The 11973-nt window shown below is 32.5% G+C and overlaps 1 pseudogene; it reads right to left on the bottom strand.

The window, feature by feature from the left end:
• Window positions 1-3258: 3258 nt before the first annotated feature.
• LOC132060472 (GDSL esterase/lipase At2g24560-like) lies at window positions 3259-11973 on the bottom strand (annotated as a pseudogene).

The following is an 11973-nucleotide window of genomic DNA, read 5'->3' on the forward strand; positions in this document are numbered from 1 at the left end:
AAAAGGCCAAAATTACCCCTGAACTTTAAGAAATAGTTTATCCATACCCTTCGTTATATTATTGGGTCAATTATGTCTTTACCGTTATACTATGGTTCAAATTTACCCTTAATCTAAATGGATTGCTAAGTGTCCTAATCCTAGACGCCCAACTCATTTTCCCCAATAATTTCATCCGTATCAAATAATTCTCTAAATTCAACCCGGATGAACTCACTCAACCCATTTTTGCTTATTTCAAAACCCAAATAATACTATTCCCCTCCCCCCACCCCCCCTACACCTCTCTTCACCCAACAACATTCTGATAAATAAAAGAAAAATGCACATTTCTCTGAAGGCCATATTTTCTCGTCTTGTGTTTGTTTTGTGTTACACTTTGAAAATTTCGCGTTGTTTGCATTATAAGTAAACTAACGCAAGCCTAAAGTGGATATGAAGCCCTTACAAGGTTAAGGAGGGAATCTAATAATTCTAAGTACGTACCTTAAGGTTTCGAAGTCAAATGAATCGGCGAAAGTAAGCTCGTTGAAGGATTGGAATTTGAGTCATGTTTTGGGAAGATTTCGTATCATTTGTGTTATACATTGCTTAACATCACCTTGAGAGGAAGATATAGGGCTCCTTAGAGGGTTAATGAAGTTTTGTACAAGTGCCAAGAAGGTTCCATAAGGATTGGAGGTCAAACGAATCGAAAAGAATGCATTTTCGCGAAATCGGAAATTTGGGGCAATATGCGGCCGCATACTTAGTATGCTGTGCAGCATATTGGACGCAAACTCCCAAAAATTGGGGGCCTCAATGCCCAACATCTTCCCCAAGTAAAGGAGGGGAGATGTGGCCGCATACTAAGTATGTGGTGCTGCATCTCCACCGCAAATTGAAGAGGGAGGACGATTTAAAACCCCTTTTAATTTCCAAAAGATCTCATTCCTCACACCCACTTTCCACACTCTTCTCTCTACATTATTAGAGGGTTCTTGAAGGTTCTCCAACATTCCAAAATCTTCCACACCATTAAAAGAGAAGATCAAACATCAAAACCTCAAAATAATCCATGGAAGATGATTGTTCTTGCTTCCTTTCAATGTTGTGATGAACTTGATCTTGGGAGAAGTTGAGTGAGGTGAAGTCCTTCTGTTATAAGGTCTATTCTCCATCCTATTTATGTGATTGAGTTGATTTAAAGGTTTAGTAACTCTTGAAAAGGAAAAGAATCAAAGTGGAGAAGTCACAAAGTATTGAATTGAAGTTGACGACTATGAGATGAATTTGAAAGGAGATTTTGGGTTGAGTTAAGATTAATTTGAATATAATTCATTGACAATGGTATTGTTGATGTTATTATTGTTATTTGGGAGTTGTTTTGGAATTTGGTGGAAGTTGATAAAATCGGGGAAGCGCTGCCCAAATTTTGCTAGCTCATTAATTACACTAGTTTGAACTTATGAGTGTTTTCAAGACTTAACCTTAGCATGAATCTCTTAAATGTAGATTTGTGGGCTTGGAGGAGAATGTTAAGTAGTTAAGGAGACGTAAAGGTATGTTAAGGCTAACCCTTTCTTTCTTAAGGCACGATTCCTTTATTGTGAACCTACACATGATATCCAATTATCCATAAAATCCCTATTCCTAAAAATGCTAGAAGCTCATGATTCTCAAGGTTCTTATGCTATTATTGATAAATGTTCTTCATGATGATGATGAATTCATTTCTAGAGATACCAAAGCTTATAGTTCTTGATGTTCTTATGATATTATTGAGCTTGTTCCATGACTATTGATGTTATTCATTGTTGTTGATCTCACCTTATGGTAATTGTTCTTTCAAGGTGAGATATAGCGATGATGATGATTCCATAACAGAAATCGGAGGTTTACCGACCTTACGTCACTCCGATAGAGTTGTAACGTTTTATTTAGGCTCTCATGCATGCTTTATATATATGTAGCTATTTTCTTACATCGAGTCGCGCTATAGTCGGTCAGGTACGGCACGTAGGTGTGCACACCACTGCAGTGGGTACGTTATGATGTTAACTCGGACGCGAGATGCCCCGGAAGCGGGATGATGTGATATATGGATCGGATTACACGATAACATTTATGGATTATATCGCACGTTATGAACTAACACTAACACTTATATTATATATGTATGAAAATATTTTTTTAAAAGCTAAGTATGTATGATATCCGCCTTAAGAGGCAATCAGATGTACAGTTTATTTCTCCTATCTCATGTTTCTTCCATATTTTCATTATGTTGTTACTCATGCCTTTACATACTCAGTACATTAATCGTACTGGCGTCCTTTTGTTTGTGGACGCTGCGTTCATGCCCGCAGGTAGAAAAGGAAACGGACCAGACCCCTAGGCTGCTTCATCAGCGACTATACAGGAGCGCTCCATTTGTTCTAGAGCTACAGTTTAGCTGGTACTATTCTTTTGTGTATACATGGGCATGGCGGGGTCCTGCCCCGTCTTTATGATGTCATGTACTTCATGTAGAGGCTTGTAGACAGATGTATACAGTTAGATGTCCTGTAACGTTATCAGTTCATATTTTGTAAATCATTTTTGGCAGCCTCGTCGGCTTGCATACATGGGTATAGTTGATGACGATTATATAGATGTGCTTTTATGTTTTGGACTCATGCCTTTACAGATTATGATATTTATGAGTTATCTATTGTGGTCCACCTAGATACGATTATGAGAAGTATGCTAAGAGCTACTCAGTAAGTTAGCTCCGGGTACCCGTCATGGCCCTCCGGTTGGGCCGTGACATTTTGCTTGGAATGCACAAACACAACTGCTTGGTTTGAGATGTGATTTGTCTATAGTAACTTTGCTCCAGCATAGTGTTGACAGTCTAGTAAAGAGGTTGATACTCGAATTCGGAAGAAACTTTGGTTAACTTTAGGGTTTGAAATAAACAAAAACGGGTTGGGTGAAATAATTTCATCCGGGTCGGATCCGGAGAATTGTTTGATCCGGATGAAATTATTGGGGGGGAAATGGGTTGGGCGTCTAGGATTAGGACACGTGGCAGTCCGTTTAGATTAGGGGTAAATTTGGACCAAAGTATAACGGTAAGGGCATAATTGGCCCAATAGTATAACGAAGGGTATGGATAAACTATTTCTCAAAGTTCAGGGGTAATTTTGGCCCTTTTCCGTTTAAATAAAATAGGTCTGCCACACTGTTTTCGTACACATGGATAATATAACACTTAGTAATTTTTTATGTAATAAATCAAAAGCTACTAATGGCTGAGAACTTTGGGACAAGATCCTTCACTAAGTACTCAGAAATCTGATAATAAGTTGATTCAGTTGGATGAATGTAATCAAAGAAAACATATTGTGTAGTATTTGAACAAATTGGAGATACTCTTGTACACAAGGGTCCTGCTTCAAATAATACAGTTCCGCAACAACCCCTTTTGGTTTCTTTGAATCCTGTCATAATTATGTAAAATAAGAAACCTTTTTTGATTCACAAGAAGAATAAAAAAGTGATTGGGGGAGGTTTGTAAAGTGTAAACTTGGCTGAAAATTGAAATTGAAACCCACTTATGTGGCTTAGTGATTAATGAAGTGAGTGCAAATCTTGGATATCAGAGTTTAAATTACAACAGAGATAAAACGGTGATTTTTTCCTATCCCCCTAGGACACATTTGTTATACGAGTTTCGCTTTTACGGAAAAAAAAAAACCTCTTAGCAGATAGTTATTCGCTACAACGTAGAAGATTTAATATATATATATATATATATATATATATATATATATATATATGTATAAAAATAATTTTTTACTTATTTACACAGTATAATTTTTTGATGAAAGTTGTTCAATTGTCCACCCTTCATTTTATATGATTACACCACCAGATAAACAAAGTTATTTGGTACGGTTTTTGGTAAAAATTATAGGTATTTAATAAAATAATTAAAATGTACACGAATTAATCCGTAAATTACCATTGTACAAAAAGAACCTCGATTGAAATTGTTCAGAAAGTTCCCACATTTGCAAAAAGTGGATTGTCTATTGTCTATATAAGACAAAAACTATGCATATACATGGGAACATGGAAGGTTTACATAGCATTTGCACCCTTTTTAGTAATTATTTTATCTCAATGTCTCAATACTAACCACTTTGAGAAACTAAATTTATTTAAAAATTATTTGCTATTAAAGACAAAAAACAAGTCATTCGTCACCTTTTTACAAATCAACCTTACGTTCCAACTAGTCCGTATAAATTAAGTGAGATATTTAAGGAGAGTTAAATGATAATCTAAATAATTATTTTTATGATTAAGGCTATTAATATAGATTGAAAAAACCTACGACTATGCTTAACTATATATAAAAAAAAAGTCTTTTCTAAAGTGGTGTGTAAGAATACTAAAAGATAGATAATATGGAACGAGGATAGTATAAACTAGTATTACAACGATTCACATAAAGATAGCAATTGAGGAGTTTGTCCCGAGGCAAACTATCAATGAGAGTAGAAAGCAGAAGGTGACAAAGTTCTACTACATCATCTGGGTCGAACATATCTAAGAAGAATTACGTATTTTTAAGAACTCTTGAGCAGGTTGGGGAAAGGAGACAAGGAGAAGAACCAAATTGATAAAGGGTTACAAATTTTAGGATTTGTCAGAGGTACAAAGAAGAATGGGCTCCTCTCTACTTTCTTTCTTGTTTTATTTTATCATTTTATTAGTATCATCATAGAGTGTGCTAAACACCGTGATGCTCATAGAGTATCTGGTAGGGGTGTTCATGGTTCGGTTTGGGTCGGTTATTCATTAAAACCATAACCAAATCAATTTAGTTGGTTTTTAAATGTCTAAAACCATAACCAAACCAAATAAAATAATAACCACCGGTTTGGTTATTGTCGGTTCGGTTTGGTTTGGTTTGGTTCAGTTTGGTTCAATTTTTCGGTTTATGACTAGCAGCCATGAGACTTATCAGTAAAACATTAAAAAGTTGAAAAAAACATGTCTTTTTTTTTTTTGTTCAAACGATAACTTTTATTTATAGTTTAAGGTGGAACATACATCATAGAAACATTTTCACTATTAGTGATAGTGTAGTACTCAAGTTACCCAAAGTTGCTAAACTATTACATATAGAGCTAAAAACCAACTTAGTAGTGGCTGCACCATTTTTGTCATCTTAATACACATACTTGGAAATAAAGTAGAGCATAGAAGCTTTTAGTTGTTGTTACAAACATACATATTAATTAAACATAAAGACTACCTAAAATTAAAATGAAAATATATGAAATAAAAAAACTTTATGTAATGATCCCAAATTTTGGGGCAGTACTTGCATTTTGCCCTCAATTCTCCCATTTTATTAAAAAAAAAATTGTGTAATGATCCCAAACTTTAGATGTTTTTCTATCATTATCCCCAAGGCTAGGGTCTCGACTACAATGAGTTGTTCTTTTCTCGCTTTTTAGGAGGATTACCCATAAGAAAAGTATTAGGGCATTATCATGTGAGTTGCGAAATAAAAGAAATGCGATGTTCTTGAAGTATCTCTTCTATAGGAACCTCCAAATCAACAACCTCTGTCCTTTTCAAATGAAAAATATTAGAAGTTTAGGACCCATTCATACAAGAAAAAAGAAAGGTATAAAATCGAAAAAAAAAGAAAGAAGAAGAAACAACCTAAAATCAAATGGCTGACAAAGAAAGGCTAAAAAATTAAGTTAAAGACATTAGACTCTAACGTGAGCTTCTGTTAGTAGGTTTACACTCAACACTTAAAAGAGTTAAAAGACTTAAAGACATGAGTTTGGACATATTCTTAAAAACATGTGCCTTAAACAATCATGTGAAATAAGTAGACCAAAAATCAAATTAATGACTAAAAGGTATAAAATATTTATAATTATTTATGAAAAACTAATATTATACATATAAATAATTATAAAATTTATGTATATAATTTATCGGTTTGGTTCGGTTATTTTTTAATAGAACCATAACCAAACCAAATATTATCGGTTTTTAAAATTTAAAACCAAATCAAACCAAACCAAACCAAATGTCGGTTTGGTTAAATTTTCGGTTTGGTTTTGGTTTTAACCAAAACCGTGAACAACCCTAGTATCTGGTTCTTTCCAGTTCTTATTTGTTACATGCTTGCTAGTAATAGCAGAGGTGTTTGACCTCATTAAGATTTGTAAGGTAAGGCCTAGCCCCCCTTACTTGTACTTAATCTTTTTTGAGGTTCTTTTATTATTAATAAAAGGCCACTCAGGGTGAATCCCTGAGTGGTCCAATATTTGCCAGGAAAAAAAGAGTTAAAGGCTATTTAAAACAATTACTCTTATGATTAAGACTATTAAGATAGATTGAAAAAATCTTGATTATGCTTAACAATAAAATAATCTTTTTAGTGCGCTTATAAAAACCTTAAACAACCGATAATATAATGCGAAGATAATATAAATTAGTTTTACAATGTATTCACACAAAGATAGCAAATGAATAACTCAATTAAAGCATTGACAACTATATCGTTTCGGACTCTCAAAAAATGCTATCGTTGTCGCGTACTCGTGTCGGATCCTAAAATATGTACTATTTTTTAAGGATCCGACACGTACCAATATATTTTTTAGAGAATCCAAGTAACATAATTGAAAACTTACCATATTCTTGTGGATTATCGATGATGTCAAAATATTTTGCTTCCTGAAAGTTGTGCTTGTAAATGAGTCAACAATTCTTCAAGTTTCTTAATTATTATAAGATTGAGAATCTGAGTTCTCTTTTTCAATGCAACTTCTATGAAATGATTTTGCTATCATTTGAATTGGAAGACAACCAATTGGAGGAAACCCACTCACTATAATCTCACGACATCCAAGTTCATAAAGTTCATAGTAAAATAATATAAAATCAAACAATTATCATATTAATTATACGGTAATTATATGTAAATATATATGATAACTAAGTATTAATGAGTTTTACTTATATACATGTAGCAAGAATGTAAAGTAATTATTATACTATCGGACCGTACAAAAGATATTTACGGACAATTCTCCATAAAAATAAGATTTATAATCTTGAAAAAAGACAGATTACATGTTATAACGGATAAAGATAATGTGATAGTGTAACTTCCTTACATTGTTGGTTTGTATGTGTTAAACTCAGTACTAAGTAGTAGCTTGCTAATCATCAAAGATGTAAAACTCATCGATAGTTAAAAACTTTTTATATTTTTAAACTATTAATGTATTTTAACATATTGTGGTAACGTATCTTATTTTGATGTTACCAAATTCTATATTTTATGGACAGTTATCTGTAGTATATTTCAGATAACTTAATATTATAAAAATTAGTTTACACTATCAATTTATAAAACTACATTAAATTGTAGAGCAAAGTCTATCAATTCAAATGAATCTTCTGATAGTATTAAGAAATCCTTTATCTATTTTTTTTTAAAAAAATTAGAAGATAGGAACAAAAGTCAAGGAAATGAAGCAAAATAATAAATTTTATTAATTATACATACTTTTTTCATACTCAAACATATCAAAGATTCTTCTTCTTGTATATTCTATATGGATATAAATGTGATTATATTTTTGTCTTTTTATGAAAAAAATCTTCTCATTTACGATTAATATCCTTTGGATGATTTTTTATACTCTTAATATATTTTAATATGTTGAAATATGTAACCGATCTTACTTTTTATGTTATTAATTTTATTTTTTATGAACGATTATCTAGAATTGTAAATTTTTATATGATTTGATATTGTAAAAATTACTTTACTCTGTTAATGGTAGAAGAACTATGTGATAGAGAATTACCTTGACAAAACTTTGCATCTTGTCTAGAATAAAATCTTGATACTCTTTCATGCTAAATTCAACTCTTCTTGTTGGAACATCATAGAAATTTAAAATAAAATCATTACTCCCTGAACTAATAAAAACCAAAGCACCTTTTACTATTTTGGTTTCCTATAATTTTGAATTATTATTTTCAATAATGGTGTATTTGACCTCTTGACAATCTTTTGTGCAGTATTATCTGGCAAATGAATATGCATCTTTCCCCGTGTGTTTGGAGAGAATTTTGATGTCTAATGTTGTGTAAGGGTGTCAATGATTTTTCAAAAACCGATTGAACCGATCGAACCGTACAGCACCGAACCGATTTTTAGGTTCTTTTTAATAAAACTGAAGGTTTTAAAATAAATCGATAACCGTACCGAATAATTAGGGTGAGTTTTTTATTGTATAAAAATACCGAACCGAACCGAATAAATACATATGTAGAATTATATTTTATATATCATAATTTATAATACATAGCTTTAGATATTTTGTCCTTGGGATGAATTTAAATGGAGAGGGCTATAACTAAAACTTAAACCTACCCGTCGACCCTATTGAAACCAAATATATAAAGTCTGGAACACTACTACACGATAATATCATCAACTACTCCAAAAGAAGAAAAGGTTTGGTTTCTCCTCCTCTTCTTTTTGTTTATATTTTTTCTAAATTTTTAAAGTTCTTATTCCAATTAGCAATGATAGTAACTACATATAACTTCATATTGCAAATTCTTTAACTAATTTTTTTTTAGTACAATTACTCTTTCTCCACTGCCACTGGAACTTATATGACAATTAATTTATATAGTTCTACTTTTCAATAATTTCTTATGATAAAAATAATTTTTAAACACTAATTATCATGTCTTGATACAATTGTTGCTGCCTTGCTACCTGCAAGATCCATCAATCCATTGCGTAATTCTAATTCTTAATAATTTTAGTATTCTTTTAGAAGCAACGAATAGACGTATTTATTGTGTTGTGTGTTCCTTCTAAGTTATAAGTAGATGTCGTTGTATTTGTGAGCATCAATAATGTAGTCTTTTCAGTTTGTTTTCTTCCATAACTTTTTAATCCTTGTTTTGTATTGCATTAGGTGATTTTAAAAAAAATACCGAATATTAACCGAACCGTACTGATACCGAAGAAGAACCAATCTCATTGGGACGGTTTTCAAAAGTTTAATTTTGGTTATATATAGTAGAGTAACCGAAAAATTGGTATGGTATAAATTTTTGCAAAAAAGCGCCGAACTGAACCATTGATACCCCTAATGTTGTGTTTCATGTATATACTACTGCAAAAGTTAGGTTAAGGTGCATTTCGTAAAAAAAAAAAAAGGATAGGGTGCAAGTCATAAACGGGAATAGACGTTAAGGGTGTAAAATGCAAAAATTCAAACTCAGGTACCAAAGCTGCGCTTCTTTCATGTCTTCTAAGGGCAATTCGCAGGAATGCCCTTCAAAGGCACTGGTCTTTAATTTTTGTCCTTCACCTAAAACTCCTAGGTTCCGAGTTCGAACTCTCACTCAGTAAAAAATTAAAAATAATTTCGCAAGGTAGGTTTTGGATTCGCAAGACAGAGTTTGGTTTTGCTTGTGTGTTTCACCATCTTGTTCCAAATTGTGTCCATATGTACATTTTTGTTCTTAGGCACTGGTAATCTTGCGTGATTTCTTATGTTAGCAACTTATATAAATTTTATATTTGTGACCCGTGTTCCTGTAATTAGGATAAACCAGTGCGTTTTTGTAACACATGTTTAAGTAATTTGGAGAAACTGCTGCATTAAGATTGCTTGTGTTGTTTTGAATTATATGCGAAGAATACTCGTGACCTTTTAGCATCTCTTAGTGCATTGTTATTGCCTTAAGGCAAAAAAAGTAAAAATAAATTATTTAGCTGGAATTTTACAAACCTCTGTCTTAAGGTCTAACTTTGGCCCAAATAGGCCTAATTTTGCAACAAATCTCTGCCTTGCGATTTTTTTTTTTTTTTACTGAGCCGGAGTTCAAATCCAGAACCTCGGGATATTAAGAAAAGGGCGAAAATTAAAGACCACCACTTTGAGGGGAAAAAATTAAAGACCAGTGCCTTTGAAGGGCAATCTGCACAAAATCGGGTTAAATTGATACAAGACATGAGTTGGTTAATTAAATGAGTTTGGATTGGGTTGTGTTAGATGGATTTGATGAACTAAATGAATTTATTATTAAATAAAATAGAATTTTATGTGACATGGCGTGCCAACTAGGAGAGAATGAGGGTTTTGTGTGTTTAGTATATTTTGAGGAAAATAGTGAAAGTTAAGTGATATTCTACCTTTCAAGGTGGGGGTTAGGTCTGCGTACACTCTACCCTCCCCAGACCCCACATGGTGGGACTATACTGGGCTTCTTGTTGTTGTTGTTGTTGTTGTAAGTGATATTCTAGTCCTAAAACAAACAAAAATGATATTTGTAGGCAATTCCAATACATGAGTGACCTTTTAGGGAAATTACTCTTCGAATTGACTTTGTAATTATTTTAAGGGAAAATGGCGATTTTAGTCCTTGAGTTATTGCTCAATTCCATTTTTAGTCCTTGTATTATTCGACTCAGAGTACTTTACCTTCAATTAAATAAACTATGCAATTTTAATCCCTGTAGTAACGGAAGCTAACTTAACAGAATCTTACTTGAAAAAATCAGAAAAATGAAAAGCAAAACAAAAAAAGTAGCTAACAATACTTTACCATGACAAGTAGCTAGCAAACAAGATACTCCAATAGAAGTGAAGCTACCTAAAACGAAAGATGGATGATTGCTGTATTTGAATGCTTCATCTAAACAATCAGGAAAAGAATGTTTGGAATGTAACGAGACTATACTTATGGAGTAATATCTTACTATAGATGTTTTCTCATTAAAAATGGAGTTATATTATTTAGATTTCTTAATATTCCCCACAAGAAAAGTTCATATATATATATATATAAAAAGTTTAGAAGAAGAAGCTATAGACCCTCTGGCAACAAGCTCTTTAAGATTAATAAAAGTTCCTAATAAGCAAGTTCATCGAAACTTCCCGCTTATCCCTCGCTGCATCTTTAATATACTCTTCTGAAGTATGGAATGGATCCCTCAACAAAAGGGCTTGGGAGCATCATGATTTAGATCTCTTGTAATTATTATCTGGAGAAGTGGAGCCCCATTGCCTTTCTCGGAAGAAGCTAAACTAATAGTTGCGAGGTTGAAGGTTATTTAGTCTCTCTCTATTTTTGTTCTTCTTAATGTATTTTTAAATAAGATTCTGTTAGGTTTCTTATTTTCTGTTAGCTTGCGTTACCTCAGGGAATAAAATTGCATAGTTTATTTAATTAAAGGTCAAATACACTAAATCAGAATAACAGAACGACTAAAAGTGAAATTAAATAATAATTCAGGTACTAAAATCACCATTTCCCTTTATTTTAAAGAAAGAAAGGATACTACCAATGCAGGCAAGAGAAAAGCAGCGGAAGAGAGGGGCCCCACTCACGTGGGGGTACCCACATAGTAGACAATAAATGAAAACAAATGAGTAAAAAAAAAAAAAAACATAATTTAAACTTGGCAAATGTGTATCTTTTAAGCACATGTGTACATAAAGTCAAGTGTGTGAAATATACTTGCTTATGATGTTTAAGTGAACCAATTGTTATATGACACGTGTAAATTTTAATAAAATTAACAAATATCACTAAAAAGCACTATATATTTGATCAACTAATATTACGTAGAAGAACTATTAAAAAAATAAATAAATGAAAAAACAGTTGTGAAAAAAAAAAAAAAAAAAAAAGAAAACACCCAAGGAGCTTACCTTCCCCCTCAACCCCACCCCGCCACTTTTCCATCTTCTTCCTAATAAAACCTGGCCATCCCGTTAACATCAGACTTCAAAGTGCTCTGCACTCCAAAATAACTCAATATGGTGATATGAATTAAAAAACTTTGTTTAAAATAAGACTTCACCCACAGATCCTCTTCCAATCTTCCCTATTTTGACCTTCATCAACCACCACAGAGATACCCAT

Source organism: Lycium ferocissimum, chromosome 1 (genome assembly GCF_029784015.1).
Source record: "Lycium ferocissimum isolate CSIRO_LF1 chromosome 1, AGI_CSIRO_Lferr_CH_V1, whole genome shotgun sequence".
Lineage (NCBI taxonomy): Eukaryota > Viridiplantae > Streptophyta > Magnoliopsida > Solanales > Solanaceae > Lycium > Lycium ferocissimum.